The 16344-nt window shown below is 55.0% G+C and overlaps 1 protein-coding gene across 2 annotated transcripts in view; it reads right to left on the reverse strand.

Annotated features, from left to right (window-relative positions):
* The window catches only part of RAI1 (retinoic acid induced 1), a 118655-nt gene extending 105773 nt beyond the window's left edge, over nucleotides 1-12882 (reverse strand). For both annotated transcript variants that reach the window (XM_074319793.2, XM_019715716.3), the window contains exon 1: nucleotides 12421-12882. The gene's annotated coding sequence lies outside the window, so the exon portion shown is untranslated. The remainder of the gene's footprint in view (nucleotides 1-12420) is intronic.
* Nucleotides 12883-16344: the final 3462 nt, after the last annotated feature.

The following is a 16344-nucleotide window of genomic DNA, read 5'->3' on the forward strand; positions in this document are numbered from 1 at the left end:
TGGTGAAGGGCTCCTGGTGTCCGCAGATGCGGAGAGGATAAACAAAGTCAAAGTGACCATCCAGTCTGGCTTTTTCCCAAAGCTCTCTCAAGAATGTGGTTCTAGTCCTCTCAAGACTCCCACAGACTCAGGAAAAAGGAGCATGTTATACAACATTAAGTGAGAAAAGCAGGATATCAAATGGTATATAAAGGGGGAGTGATGGCATACTTAAAAAACACCAACCAAACCCCCCATGAATGGGAAGGGGGTGGGGAGAGGGGAAGAAAAGTCAAATATGGCGACCTTTGGAGACTGAGAGTATGGGTGAATTGTTTTTCTTTTAATTTGTCATATTTTCCAAGTCTATAATAAGCCTGTCCTCCTTTTATAGTGAGAAAAAAAAAGCTATTAAAACCACCAAGTGCCTTACAAAACTAAATATAGCATGACTCCATATTTTATATTTATTATATTTATCATGTTTATTGTATGTCTACAGAAAAATGTTGACAATGGTTATGTCCTAAGAGTGGAATCACAGGAAATTTGTACTTGTTTTATTTTTAGGTTTTTCTAAAATCAACATATTAATAATCTGGTAATATTTTTAAAATGCTTAGAGCTGGGAAATTCTTTTTGATTTCAAGCCCGAGTCCCTCCTGCTGCAACTGAAGCCCCTTCTCACTCTCCTCGTGCGTGTGCCCTGGGTGAGGCTTGAGAAAGGCCGAAGGAGAGCTGCTTAACAGGCACATGACCTCCCTTCCCTTCCAAGACCCAGAGGCTGATATTCAATTTAGCTGCCTGCCCAGTCCAGGTAGAAACGGACAGAGGTCAGCTGAGTAGGTGCCGCTGAAGAGCCTGGGGAAAGAATGTGACTCTGGAGTCACCCGTTGGGGACTAATGGCATCAGAAAGGGGGTGGGGTGGAGGCGGGGCTGAGCTGGCAGCAAAGTTCCCGAAGAGGCTGCCCCCAGGGCAGGCGGGCACCCGAACTCAGGAGATAGGAATGTGCCTCCCGGCCAGACAGTCCAACCGGTGGCTGCCAACCAGAGGCCGGTGCTCCGGCTCCGGTGCTGCAGGGGCCGGCTGGGCGGCAGGGTCCGGGCCCGGACATGGACATGGTGTGTGATGGAGATGCCGTCCCCGCAGCCACAGCCTCCTTTCCCCGGCTCTGGGGCTGGGGTAGGCACGCCAGGCCCGTGGGCAGCCCCGGGGAAGGGCCGACTGGAGCCCTAGAGGCGGCAGCTCCGGGGCAGTGTGGGCCGGAGGCCGCCCCCACTTTCAGCGGCCCCCCGACGGCGGGAGTGAGGTGGCGTGCAGCCTCCCCGTTACCCTGGCCGTCTTTCCGCTGCCCCTGGCGTGGGGCTGCCGGGCTCCGCGAGCAGAGCGCGCACCCAGGCCGCCCGCCCAGGACCCCAGCGCCGGAAGAGCCGCCGCCCACAGCCCTGGGTTCCGGGAAAGACCCTGGTTCGGCGAAGGGGCGGGGCCTCGGCAGCCCGGTCCGCAGCCCCGCGGAGCACGCCGGGACGGGCCGCTGCCATGGCGACGGGTGCGCCGCGCCCCGCCCCGCCCCTCTCGGCGTCGCGGGCGGGCCTACCGGCCGGGGCTTGTCTGATCCAACAGCGCGGAGGAGGCCCCGGCGTGACCAAGATGGTGGGCGCCGCGGGCGGGGAGCGGAGGGGCGGGCAGGAAGCTCCGGAGCTCGCCCTCTCACCGCTCCCTCTCGAGGTCGGGGAGCGGAGCGGAAATGGCCCCGGAGGCCGCAATCGAGCTGCCTGCGCGTCTGGCCTGACAGTTATCCTGCCTCAGCAGGGCTGCCCTCGCTCGAGCCAGAATTTGACACCCCCCCAAGATGGCTCCTCACCCCCTCTGCAAGAAGGCCCTGCCTTCCCGGCTCTGTCCCTGCCCCGACCCCGTGCGCCTCCACCCTCAGTGCAGTGAGGACGTTTTGTTTCCCAGGCCCAGGGGCCTGAGCTGCCAGGCTCTGCGCACCTACATCTCAGGTGTGTGTGACTGGACGGCGTGGACCTGTTTCCCCCTCAGGATGGCTGCCATCAGAGCCCCAGCGCTGAGCAGCCATCCCTGCCTTTCCAGGAGGCACAGCTAAGCTGGCAGCTCCCCTGCAGACCCTGATCCCCTTGCCCTGTGTCCTCCCCGCAACAATGGGGACAAGGGTAGGATGGGAGCTCACACTGCTGGGCTAGATGACAATCTTCCCGAGTCCTTGACGCGAGTGACTGCCCAGGGGCGGTGGGCAAACAAGCCCAGATCTGTCAGGGAGTGAAGTGGCAGAGCTGGGACTCAGCCAGGCTGTGACTCCAGACGCCTGTCCACATAGGGTGGCACTCCCTACTCGCGGGCGGCGCAGCCTGGGCTGCTCCAGCTGCTTATCTCAGGCCCAGAGCAATGGCCGGGCCTCCCTCCCCTCCCCCTCCCCACTACCACGGGCCTGGCTTCCCTTCTGAGCCGCCAATCTGCAGCCACACAAAGCCCTGTTTGTTTGCTTTCTCTGCTGTTCCCTCTGGATCCGATGTCTTTCTCTGCTACCTGCCGGCCTGGCTTCCTCTCCAAGCTGCCTTCCCCGCCAGCTGGAGGGAAGGAGGGAGCAGCCATTCCAGCAAGCCCTGACTCAGCCGCCCCATCCTTCTATCATTCCTCGAATCCACCTCCCCAGTGCAAGGGATGCCCAGCCAAGGTGGCATGACCAGAATGGCTCTGCAGTCCCCCCACTTTCTCTCAGAATGTAGGGTGCCAGCTGGGTGGAGCCAGAGAGATGCTTCAGCCAGGGGCTGGGGCAGGGGGAGGGGAGCCAGAGAGGCCCAGCCAACCTCCCCTCTCCTGTTGTGAGCACGGCTTGTTTTGTTTGTCCATTAGGAAGGCTGCCCCTGACTTCCCAGCAACCCACTGGCTGCCAGGAGATAAGGAAATGAATGGGACCAGGATGGCTGAATTGAAGGAGGCGGAGGGATGCCCTGGTTTCATGGCCTTTACCCAACCCCTCACTCTTTATGGGGGTTCCTAGGTATCCCAGGCTCTGGGATGAGGGCTTACAGGCTGCATTGGGGGGTACCCTGTCAGTGCCCACCCCAGCAGATCTCTCTCTGCAGTGTCTTGGGAAGCCCTATCAGCCTGAGGTGAAACAGGGCTTTCACAGGCAAAGAAAAATAAACACCCGCATTCCACACCACCTTCTCTACCTGCAGAGGGGGGTTGCCCTCTCCCTGTTCAAATAAAGAAACCCAATACTGATACTGCACAAAGATACCACAATCTCACCAGCTCCCTCTACCCAGAGCACTTTTACCGTGTGCCCTACCACATTGGGTGGCCTGGGGCAGGTCCTAACCTCCCTCACCCTCCCTGGGCCTCCCTCTTCCCCTTCCAGTCCCCTTCGGTACAGAGTTTAACCCTTACAGCAACTTTAGGATAAAAGAATGATTATGCCCACTTGACAACTGACAGGAGGCTCCAAGAGAGAAAGCCACAGAGACTAAAACTGCCTCAGTCAGAATTCAAGCTCACTTCTGATTCCAAGCTCCAGAAATTTAGAGTCAGTGATTATCTGCTGAATGGATGAGTGACCCCATGAGGAGGTGAGTGAGCAGCAGGCAGGATTTGGCTTTTAAGCCCAGCAGATGTGGTCTCCAATCTCAGCTCTGCCACTTGATTGCTGTGTGACCTCAAGCAGGTCACTTAACCTCTCTGAGGTTCAGTTTCCTTGACAATCTGTATAGGGCAGTCAATAAGGCTTAGAGAGGACCACTCAATGCCCAGCATAATAGCAGGCACTCATTAAATGATAGCTTTTCTCCATGATCCCTTTCAGCATCCGAAGACAGGCATTCACTTATTAGAGGAACCAGGCCTCTCCCACTTCCTTTCCCCCATCGGGCCCTGCTGCCAGGCATCCCCCAGTCACCATCTCTGGCCCTCTGGAATGCTCAGGCTGAGGTCAAGGGCTGCCAATCTGAGTTCCCCAAGCTCCGCTCCCACCCAGGAGACCAGAGCCTCTATGTTTAATTAGCCAGGGCGGGGCCCCAGAGGACAATGTCACCCCAAGGGAAGAAAGCCAGCTCCATCCACATCCTGCCGGACTCAAGAAGAGAAAGCCACTCAATTAAGTCTGATTTGGCAAAACGTCTGTTTTTAGTTCTATTTAGGGCCACAGTGGGGATTTTCTGTGCTTGTCTCAAAGGTATCCTAAACTGGATTCCTTCCCACCTCCCCCACCCCTATCTGTGTTTGAAATGAAAATATTGTTCTTCCTCTTCTCTCTCCTGCCTCTCCACCTATCAGAGGGATGCAATGGAGAGAAAGGGCAGGGGCTGGGCCCCCACAAGGAGGGCAGCACTCTGTCCCACCCACCAGGCCTCTGCAGCCCCCTCAGCTCAGTGCCCCAGCACACAGCATGCTTGGGAGTTGTAGTTCCCTCAAAGAAGGCAAAGGTGAGAGGACCTCCAGCCTTTATCTTCTCCCCGCCTCTAGAAGCTCCTGAGGCTGGCTCATTTTCTGCTCTCCTCAGACACACCAGGTGTCTGCCCTTCCCACAATACACCTTTTAACTTCCTGCCTCCGAGCCTTTGCTTGGCTGTGCCCTCCGCCTGGTAAGACCTAGCCCATGGCCTCCCCTCCATGAAGTAGAAAGCCTCTTCCCGCACTTCGCACCTTATCTCCTTAGCTGGCAACATAATTACAATTAAATCCACATATATGCAATTATTTCTTTAATGTTTGCTCACCTACCAGACTGTAAGTTTCAAAAGGGCAGGGGTGGCATCCACTTGGTCACTACCATTTCTCCAGGGCAAGGTTTCTCAACACCCCCAGAACTGTTGGCATTTTGGGCCAGACAACTTGTTGTGGAGGCTGTCCTGTGCATCGTAGGTGTCAGCAGTACCCCTGGCCTCCACCTACTAGATGCCAACACTTCCCCAGTTTAGACAACCAAAACGTCTCCAGACATGGTCCAAATGTCCCCTGAGGATTTTGTCCCTCGGGACTTTTGGACCACGAGAACCACTGCTCTAAGGCCTGACCCAGTGTCCCCTACCCCAAATGAATGAATGCATGGCTCTTCCCCGTCCTCCCCCAGCGATTTTTACTTTACCTATTGGCTTATTATAATCATGTATATATTTCATTTTCTCTATCAGACCAGAAGCTTCCAGAAGACAGACCCATGTGACCTCAGCTATATATGTGTGCTGATTGCACATAACTATTTGCTGAAAGAATAACTATCAAAGCATCGGAGAGCACAGCACTAAAACCCAGTGTGGTTCCCCTTCCCTACTCTGCCCTCGATTACTGTGTGACTTTGCCATAGTAGCTAAACTTCTCTGGGCCTCAGTGTCTTTCCAGTCCTTGTAGTAATTCTTTGTCCTATGGGGTTGGTGAAGGTTTACAACTTCACATCTCTAAGGAGGTGTAGCCCCAAGAAGAAATCTTTTAGGTGATTTTTAATTTACATTTACATTTTCTGAGTATTATTATTACTCATAGGCAACATTTATTAAGCACTTTGCTATGTGCCAAGTACAGCTAAGTGCATCATCTCATTTAATCCTCTTATAAACAAAAGTATGAAGTAGGTACTATTATTTCTACTATTCGATCAATGAAGAAATAGAGGCTCAGAGAGATGGAGGGACCTGCCTAAAGACACCCAGACATGGTCTGGTGGCGTCTGGCAGTTGAGGATGTTAATAAAAAAAAACAAACAAAAAAAAACAGCTTCAATACTTGATACTAAAAATCTTAAAGTCTGAAGCCTGCTTGATGCCAGGCAGTTAGACCTTTCTGGGTGAGTAAGGTCCTCGCAGGACCTCCCCACTGTCAGGCCTGACCCTCACCCACTGAGTTCCCATTACAGAGAACGGGCTCAGGTCCCCATGGAAAGGTCCGACAAGGCCAGGAAGCAGCTAGGAGTGCTGATTCAAGAAGTTGGCCTGCCTGGGCAGGCGCTTGGCTTGGAGCGCTGCCACCCCCTTCCCAGGTGTCATCCCTCTTAGGAAAGCCCTGGCTGGGACTGACCTCCCTCAGCACCAAGCTGGTCTGTGAGATTCTTCAAGGCAGGAACAAAAATAATGATAGGGGAAGGAACCATTCTCTAGCACTTTCCACGTAGCAGGCACTGTTTAAATATTTCATCTGCATTAACTCACTAATTCTCCCGACAACCCTAATGAGGTAGGTGCTATCATTTCCCCCATTTTACAGATGAGGAAACTGAGTAAAAGAAATAAGTAGCTTGCCCAGGTTAGTGAGGGGCAGAGCCGGGATCTGAACCCAGGCAGTTGAACTACAAAACGCACGTGCCTGTTCACTATGCTGTATTAGAAGTGCATCACACTGATGGCTGTGTTCCCAGCACCCTGCTGTGCAATGTGATTTATGAATGAATGAGTGAACAAATGAATGACTGTGGTGATACTGCCGCCAAAGTCCTAAGTTCCTGGATGCTTTCTCCGGGTACATGCACACCGCTGGGGCAAAGCCCCCTTTGGAAACAGAAACTGGCCAGAAAACTATAATTCTTACTTGCCCCACTGTGGAACAAAGACCCAATCAGTCCATCTGCCTCAACCTGGGCGGAAAAGAAACCTTGCTTTCGCCAGTGTTACCTCAGGAAAGATTGAGAGGCAACCTGGCGTGAAGGGGAAAGGAGGAAGAACAGCGGTCTCCTCCTCATACAAAGTCCTTTAGCAATAAGAGTAACAGCCACATATGCTAAGCGTAACTAGGAGGGGCCTGTGATTATGCCCATTTTAAAGTGGGGAAATGAGCTTCAGAGAGGACAGCAGGTACCTGGATTTGAACCCAGGCTGGCCTAACCCCAGAGCCTGTGTTTATGACCCCAAGCTCAGGGCCTCCATGCTTTCCATGCCAACAGCATCGTCACATTTAATGCTTACAGCACTTAATGTTCTCATGTTGACAGGAGAGGAAACTGATGCTCGGGGAGGGAAGTGACTTGCCTTAAGCAGCAGCTGGAACTAAACCTCTTCCTGATTCCAAATCCAGTGTCTCTCCCACCATCCTGCCCTGTGGATCGGTGCCATCGCCCAGGAGGGAGCTGCCCTGGAGTCTGCCCATCCTCCCTGGAGACACCCAGCCTGGGGCCTGTCCACACTCTGAGCAAGCCCCCTGCCCCTGTCCTGTCAGCCCTCTCTACTGCGTCCCCTATTTTCTCAGCCCAAGCAGTTGACCCTTCTCAATTTACAGGTGAGACTGAGGCCCAAGAGGAGAGGGGAGATGCCCCCAACTAGCCCGGGCTCTACACCCTTACAGTCGGCTCCCTAGTCCCTCCCCATCCACACACACACACACACATGGCCCTGCTGCGTCTGTCCCTCCCCCACAGGACTCACCCCTGCCCCCCTCCACAGCATCCTGGGTGCTTTCTCTCCTGAGCCTGATCACTTTGTGCAAAAACTAGATGTTGCGTGTCTGCCTGGCCCAGACACACTGGAAGGGCCTGGAAGGCCAGACCACAAGCACGCTCACCTCTGGGGCCAGAGTGCGCCCAGGGCTGAGGGGAGAAAACACTGAGGGAATTTTTGCTGAATGGAGGGACGGTTGGACGAATGAATGAGTGTCCAGTGTCACGGGAACGCTAGTGCTCTTGGACATTTCTTTCCCAATTCTAAGCGTACTACTCAGCAACAAGGACATTTCCCTCCCTCTTTCTCATGTCTTTCTCATCCCCTCCCTGTCTCCCTCTCTCCCCGTCTCCCTTTCCTCCCTCTGCCTTCTTTTCCCTTTTCCCACCTCATCTCCTTCTCCCCACCCCCAACCTGTCTCTCTATAGCCACCACACACTTCACAAGAACCAACAGAACAAAACCTCTCCTTTGCCAGCTAAGCCCCAGTCTGCTTCTAGCCCGTGGCCCCCCCTCCCGCCCCCCTCCCTGGTGTCACATTCCAGTCTCAGCTCCCCAGTGGCCCACCCAGGCACAGGGCACAGCTCTGGCTCCACCATCTCCTCAATCCCAGGGGAAACAGGATAAGCCAGTTTCTCCTCAGCCCGCCACAGGGAGCAGCCTGGGGGGCCAGACCCCTGCTCTGGCCTCCCTTGTTTCCTCTTAAGTCAGACAGAACAGTCCCCTGAGCAGCAGACCCCGCATGCTGCTGCTAAGGCTCACAGGGCCCACAGACGCGATTCGGGCTCTCACCTGCCCACCTCACCTGGCCCTTACTGTCAGGGAGCACTTCTGAGCGTCTTCATGTCTCAGGCCTCGCCCTTGGCACTGGGGCTGGGAAGCTGGGGTGGGGTGGGGGGTCGGGGGTGCTTTCAGGCCTAGATGCTCCAGCTTCATGGGGAGGACAGACACTAACAGAATTACTGATAATTCCGTGATAAACACTGTGCCGTGGGTACAGACAAAGGGAGATGACTCATCCTGCCTGGGAAAGCAGAGCAGGGGGAGACGGGACGTCTGTGTTGGTCTTGGGAGGCAGGGAAGAAGGGGAAGGGCATCCTGGGTGGAAGGAACAGGCCAAGCAAATGCACAGAGGCAGGGATATCCATGGCTGACCCTGGGAAGCAGGGCTGCGCTATGGCAGGAGGGCAAAGGGGTTGAAGGGGGCAGGGCACACGCAGGATGCCAGAAAGGGCGGCTGCAGCACGGGAAGGACTAGGGCGGGCGGCACCTTTATCCTGAAGGCAGCCTAAGCCCTTGGAAGTTTCTGCTGTGGTTGAGAAAGGTCGGTCTGGTGGTGTGGCTCGCTCGGAGGGGACAGGATGGAGGTGAGGAGGCCCCAGCAACAGCCCAGCTTCTTCCGCTACCATTCCTTCTGATCCAACGCCACCCTTCTTGGCCATGGTAGACAGGCCACGTCCATTTCAGCCTCCAAAGACATGCCGGTGTGTTCTCTCTGCCAGGAACGCCCCTCTCATTCTTACCTACCTGTGCTGGAAGCCCCTGGTGCAAGCCCCCTCTTAAATGAAGCCCCCACCTCCACAAAGGCCCAACTCTGGCCAAGACTGGGCACTCTTGCCCCTGAATCCTAAAGCTCAGGTTGTCTGTTCCACCCATCTTGGAACTGAATCACACAGCATCTCCCTCTGCTCTTCTTCACTTGGGCAAGTCTTACCAAAGATGCTGCCCCCTGTGTTTTCCCTCATCATCCCCAATAACACCTGACCGGTGCTTTCACAGGGGGAACTGTTTCCTGCCTGTGCCCTGGCACAAGCTCCCACGACAATGCTGGTCCCCTCGGGTATTATCTGGGTCTCATTCACTTACTGGGCTGTTACCTCTTGGAGGCAGCTGCGTTAAGCACAGGACTTCAAAAACAGTGGGTCCCTGGAAAATATTTGCTCCCTTGGGACCAGTGAGCCCAGGGGCCTCTCTCACAGAAACTGCCCAGTGCACACTGCTGTGCACACGCCTCCACCTCCTCCCTCCCTGCAGAGCTACACATCGGAGGGGCGGAGAAATATCCATGCCACAGCCACAGGCAGCTATTAAAAGCAACGAGGTGCATACATGGGCTGCCATGGAAACAGAACAGTAATAATAATAATGACAGTGGTGGCAACTGGCATTTCTAGGGACAAGTAGGGTTCCATATATGTTTACATGGATTAACTTATTAAATCTTCACTACAGTCCTGTGAAGCTGGGACAGTTATTATTCCCATTGTACAGGTAGGGACACTGAGGCACAGAGAGGTAAATGACTCATTCAGTGAGTGGTGGAACCAGAAGTCAACCCTCAGCCTTGTCCTGAAGCACCTTCACCCTGTGACCTCGCAGGTACAAATGGAAAAGGAAGTTGAAGAACAAGAGCCCGAGGTATGTCCTCATTTTGGAAAAAAGAAAACTAAGTATTTTTATGATCGATGCACATGTAAGTGAGAAGCAAAATGTCTGGGAGGATTCTGTTAACCGAGGTTACTTGTGAAGAGGGTGGAGAGTGCAAAGGGCACTTTTAACTCTACATACTTCTGGGTTTTCTGCATTTTTCACAATGAGAAAAATCCATGTGTTACATGAGTAATTAAAAAAAAAGACAATTTGTTAGGGCCTCTTAATGTTTGTTGAATGCACAGAAGCCACATTCATTTTCTAGGCCTGTTTTTTCAAACTCTGGATATGACCTATTAGTGGATTATGAAATCAATTTTGTGAGCTGCAACCAGCAATTTAAAAAAAAAATCAAATAGACGAGAACAGAAAATATCAGATCAACTCACAAAGTAGAAGAAAGAGTTATTTCAATAAACTTTTATTTCAGTTATATACAGTTGGGAGTGAGTGGAACTGTGACCTAAAATGTATTTCTTACCACAGGTCACCATCAAGAGTTTGAAAGCCATTGATCCGGACTTGGAAGTTGAACGAGGAATAAGACAAGGGCCCTGCCTGCAAGAGCACCTTGGTCCAGGGAGAGAGAAAGATGGCTTTGGACAGGGTTGAGTTCCCTCTGTTTAGAAAGCCAGAGGGGTGCCTGGGTGTTGGGAAAGGTTCTATTTAGCCCACTCCACAGCTGGTTTCTGGGGCCTGGATCACTCGTTGATACACTCTCCTTCCCTCCAAGGCTTTTGCCTGTGAGAGCCTTTGCCAGAATTTTGGGGTTGAGCCTCCGCCGGAACAGAATGTCTATGTCTACTCCTCTGTGTCACCCAAAAGGCCACTTCTTCTTGCTCCTAAGAATTGCCTCCTGGATACTCCTGGGACCCGTACACCCCCTTGTGTCAAGGGAGAGGGGTGGAAAACTAGAAGGTTCCTTTCCAGCTTCCAGATGGAGAGGGCCATGTCCTAGGGAAGCCTCTGGAAACGCAGTTGTGTGCTCAGTTGGAAGAGGCCTCCACTCAGTCTGCACAGAGGGCCACCCCCACCTAGGCTGAGCCTGACCCCAGGCAGAGTCAGGTCCGTATGCAGGATGGGGTGGGGGGAGAGAAGCAAGCCCCCAGCTTGGGGCTCCTCTGGCACTGGTGCCTCCACATCACAGCTCCCCTAACCCGCCCGGCGCCCCCCACCCCACCCAGGGCAGCAGACAACTAAAAAAAAGATAAAATAAAAAGAAGTAGTTTCCCTGCTCTGACGTCAGCGCAAGGTCTTAACAGCCCAGCAGCGGCATGAAACTGGATTGCAACCAGATGTAATGCCCTTGAATCCTCAACACACTGCTGCGTTGGAAGACAAATAAGGCAGGGGGCGGACACTTTGGGTGGGAGGGAAGCGTGCGGTCCCGCGTGGGTCTTTGAATCAGAGCCTGCCGAAACCACTGGGCAGGCGCTAGGGAGGGAGTGTTTCGAGCCGGGAAGCTCTGAGCTCGGGTCCGCCATTCAGGCGCGCTGCCTCCCCTCCCCCAGCCGCCCCCCCACCCCGATAGCGCATTGTTACACTGGGTTTATCGATTCAGAGTCCAAACCCCAGCGCTCCCTCCACCCAGGGCTCCCAAGAGGAGCGCACCACTCCCGTCCCTGGCGTGGATTTGAGGACCAAGAGCCCCAAGAAGGAAACCCCTCACTGAGAAAACGGACGCCCCAGGAAGCTGGGGCCTCAACGGCGTCAGGCCTAGCTGATGTTTCGCTTCCCCTCCGCCCCTCCTCCGCGGCCCCCGACGCGACCAAAGCTCCAAATGTCACCCCCGTGTCCTGCCACTCCCTCACCCCTGCCACACTCAACGACGACGCCTGGCGCTCAGCCCCCAAGTCCGTCTCCTCGGTCTCCTGCCTCCAAGGCGCAGGGTCCATGAACTGGCCGGCGCGTCACTGTCCGGGGACACGGGGGTCGCATGTCCGGCGCCCCCGACCGTAATGTCACCCTCCGTAGGGCCCGCGCGCCCTGGGCCTGCGTCGGAGCTCCCCGGGCCTCTGGGGCCGCTTCCTGCCAGGTCGCGGGGCCTGCACACAGGCCCGGGAACCGCGGCACGCACGAGGGGACCTAGTTGAGTCGCTTTGCGCCCCATCTCCCCACGCAGGCCCTCCCTGCCCCTCGCGGCCCTGGCTCCCACGCCATGGCCCACGCCAGGCCCCAAGTCCCACATGGAGACGTCGGCTCCCCGCCCCCCAACCACCCAACGCACTCACAAAGCTTTGCTCTCAGCGCCAGGCGAATGCCCATGTCCCCACCCCACGCTCGGCAAACACTCCGCGCTCCGGCGCGCGCAGAGCCCCCGGCCACGCTCGATCCGCGCTTCTGGCGCCCCCACGCCACGAACCGACCCCAGCCAGGCACACAAATCTTCCGGAAGACCCTCTTCCGCGGCGCAGGGCGCCCCCACCCTGCAGCTCCCCAGACGGCCATCTGATGACCTCGCGCACCCCCCACGCCACACAAAGCAATGGCCCCGCGGACCCCTACTTGCCGACCCAACGCGCGCTCGCCCCGGAACCCGCCTCCATTCCTCACCCGGCCTGGAATCCCGACGCCTCGCGCCCCCCCACCCCACCTCCCCGACCCGCGCCCTGGCACTCGCTGCTCACCTCGCCGCTCACTCGGGGGCTCTGTGTCTGGTGCTGTGACTTCGCGGCCTGGAGGCCCCGTAGGCCATTGGGGGTCAGGGCGCCGCGGCCCGACCGGCCAGCAGCCAGGCAGGAAGGAAGGTGGGCCGCGGCAGCCCCCTCCTCGCGCTGGCGCTCGGGCCGCGGGCAGGGCGGCCTGCTCGGCTCGCCTCTAGCCCTCGCCGCCGCCTCGCTCTCCAACTCGCTTCACCCAGCCCAGCCACCGGCGGGGGCGGCGCCCCGAGGCGCGGAGTCGGCGGCGCTGGGACCGTGCCCTGGCCGCGCACCCGGCCGGGTCTGCCTGGTGTCCGCTGGTGCCGCGGGTAAACGCGATCCCTTCGGCACAGGAAGAGCGAGCGGGCGGGCGACGCGCGGGGGGAGAAGGAGAGCGAGAGCAGGAGGAAAAAAGTTCCCGGGCGGCCTGGCTGCGCTCGCTCGCGGCCCCGGGCGCCAGGTGGGCCGTGAGCGCCCCGACAGCACCCTCTGGCGGTCCGCGCGCCCCACAGCGCGTCCCCCCGCCCGCCCGGCAGCCTTGGGGGAGGGAAACTTGGCGGTGGGGTCCCGGTGGAGCCCTCAAGGATTCTCACTCTCCGCCTCGGGTTTGGGAAAGCCGCGGGACGAGGGTTGGGGTGACCGCTGGTACCTCGGTCAGAGGATTTGGACCGGCATCCTGCTCTCAGATGCTTCCAGTCTCTGGAGGGTCTGGTAGCTAGGCCGGGCTCCCACCCTCACCCCGCCGTTAGTCCTCACTCACTGTGACCTTCTTTTGAAACATTTCGGCTTCTAAACTCAACAGGCCAGACATAAATGTCTTCACTTACTGGGCACCTGGCCCCTTGCTAAGCGCTGGGGAATCAGCAGAAATAAGTGGTTCCTGCTGTCTTGGAGTTGGTGCCCTGGTGGCAAGAGACAGACAGCAAACAAATGCTTACATATGGAAAGAAGATAATTGCAGGGAGTGATAGTTCTAGGAATAAGATAGTGAAGTGACAGGGTAGCAGCTACTTAGCTGGGAGTGTGAGAAGGAGGCCTATTGGAGCAGAGAACTGAATAGCAGGAAGGAACGTGCTGTGGGCAGAGCATCCCCGGTAGCGGGAAGAGCAAGTGCAAAGGCCCTGAGGCAGGAAAGAGGTTGGTGCACAATGAGCAAGGGGACAAGTAGAGGGCACGCTGAAGGCAAAGCCATGATATACTGGAGGACCAGGGTCTTCAGGGTCCCCAGGGCCTGGGAAGGAATTTCGATGCAGTTCTAGTGCTGCTATGGGAAGAAAGCCACTGACAGATTTTAAGCCAAGAAATGTTGGATGAATGAGTGAATGAATGAAACTGTTATCTTACAGAGTCCCTGACAACTGCCACTCCAAAGTTTCTACTCACCACAGCTCAGGCAAAAAGCCTGCAGCTACCTGCCTGGGAAGCCTCCCACCCTCACTGAACCTCTGGGGTCTGTTGGTCCTGTGTAGGGGGAGGGGGGGTCAGACTTCCCAGGTGATTCAGGAGTTCCTATATCAAACCTCAGTTTCCTCATCTGTAAAATAAGGCACCAGGGTTGGTAGGTACCGTGCACTTATATCTTGGTAGGTACCAGATGACTGTACCCCTTTCTATACATTGTCTCATTTGATCCTGTAGCCCCTCGGTAAGCAGGCTCATGAGGAAACTGAGGTGCAGAGTGGTGAAGTCACCAATCTTGGTTCTCAGGCTAAAGGGACAGAGCCCTTCCTACCAAATTCAGCCACGCATCTCCCAGGGTGAACAATATGAGCAAGACAGAAGACGGTTCGAGATGCGACCTGTTGTGTTTTCATCTTGCTTTAAGCACAGGTTCTGGGAGAGACAGACTTGGTTTCTAAATTTGGCTCCTTTTTGCCCAGCTGGGTGGCTTTGGGCAAACCATGTAACTTGCTGAGGCTCAGTTTCGCTATCTGTAAAATGGGAAAGTAATAATTCTTATTTCCTGGGGTTACTGACAAGATTAAATGAGGTAGGGTGTGTGAAGCATTTAGCCCAGAGCCTGGCATGCAACGAATGCTGTTAGCATTTTAGGTCAAATGCTAGATGCGTGCAAATGGTCCCTCTCATCCGTCCAAGTTGAAACTGAGGTTTGATACAGGAACTCACTAGTCCCCAAGTCACCCGGGAGCTTTGATGCCTAGCTCCTAGCATGGTCCTGTCTCCTGCCCTACCTGCCTTAACCTGCTCCTGGGGAGAACCGAGGCGGAGGCCCAGCGCCAGGAACGTCGGTGGGTGGCAAGAGAAGGGGGCCCCCATAGAGGAAGGAGACCTGTGAGGTCCAAATACTAGTGACTGCCATTTCCGAGCACCTATTGTGCGTCAGGTGCCTTCCATGTAGTAGTTTTCCAGGGCTGCTGTAATAATTGACCACAAATCTAGTGACTTAAAATAAGACAAATGAACTCTTTACAGTCTGGAGATCAGAAGTCCAAAATCAGTCTCACCTGGGCTAAGGTCAAGGTGTTGGCAGGGCTGGCTCCTTCTAGAGGTTCTAGGGGGAGAATCTGTGCCTTGCCTTTTGTTGGTTCTGGAGGCCACTTGCATTTTGTGGCTCGCGATGCCTTGTTGACTTCCAGAAGCTACAAACGACAAGAAAACGATTGTTTTTGTTGTCACATCTCTTTTGACCATCTTGGCTCCTCTCATAGAAACCTTGTGGTTATGTTGGGGCCACATGGATAATCCAGGATAATCTGCCCATCCCTCAATCGCATCTGCAAGGATTCCCCCCTCCTTTTGCCATACAAGGGAATATTCACAGGTTCCAGGGCGTGCGACCTGGATAGCTTTGTGAGCCATTATTAAGCCCCACACTCCATGCATTCTCTGAATGCTCCTTCATCATAACTTATTTTACAGACAAGAGAATCCAGGCTCAGAGAGGTGAAGTCACTGTCCAAGGTCACACAGCAGGTGAGTTTATTCACCTATTCCATGCCTACTTATTGAGTGCCCACTGTGGGTCAGACATCAGGTTAGACTCTGGGTTACTATGTAAAAGTTACCTATGAAAGAAGCTGTGAAGCATAGGCACGAAGTATAATGGCCTGGTTCTGTCGAGGAATTCGGAGAAGGCTTCCTGGAGGAAGTGGCCTGTGACCTAAGCTCTGAATAGTGATTTTCCCCTGACTAAAGCAGGCAAGCTTATGAGCAAGAGCCACCCTGTCTGTGGATTTAAGCATCCTGAGATGGCTCTGAGTGGTGCTGGCTGGGAGAGCATGGGGTTTCTCAGGGGAGAACCAGGAACTGACCAGTGGTCACTGCCAGCAGAGCCAGCATCCAGCAGATACTGCTGAGAACCTGCTTGTCATCCTTACCCAGATGCAGGTAAGAGGGCAAAGAGGGCGTTGGCCCGCTGTGCAACACACATGCCCAGTAAACACAGTGTTAGTACAGAGGTCTCAAACTTGCAGCTTGGAGGTGGAATCCAGGCTGCTGGGTTTAAAATAACAAAGTGTTGGAAACCTTTGGAGTTGAAATACCTTGAAGGAATCTAAATTCATGGGGCCCTACCACTACCTATTGCTCTATTCCCACATTTAAATCACCCAACTGACCATCAAAGGCATTTGAATTTCGGATATTCTTCCCCTCCCCAGGAGTCTTAAGACTCAGTTTTGCATCTGTGTGGCCTTGAGCCCTCTCAAAGGCCAAAATGATCCAATGACTCCTGCCTAGGGAGAAAGAGAGACCCCTGTGGATTGGAAGACTGGGAAAAGGGAGGGATCTATCCCAAGATTGAGTCCTGTACCCTCCGGGAATAGGCGTATCATTGGCTCACTCAATGCAACACAAGGGAGCATTTCCCCAAGCTGTCCACCTCATTAGGTAGACATCCCCATTTCAATAATAACCCCTTTACTCATGCCGGGAAACTAAGGCACAGGGGTG

Source organism: Rhinolophus sinicus, chromosome 12 (genome assembly GCF_057876585.1).
Source record: "Rhinolophus sinicus isolate RSI-liver-muscle chromosome 12, RSI-T2T, whole genome shotgun sequence".
NCBI classification, from domain to species: Eukaryota; Metazoa; Chordata; class Mammalia; order Chiroptera; family Rhinolophidae; genus Rhinolophus; species Rhinolophus sinicus.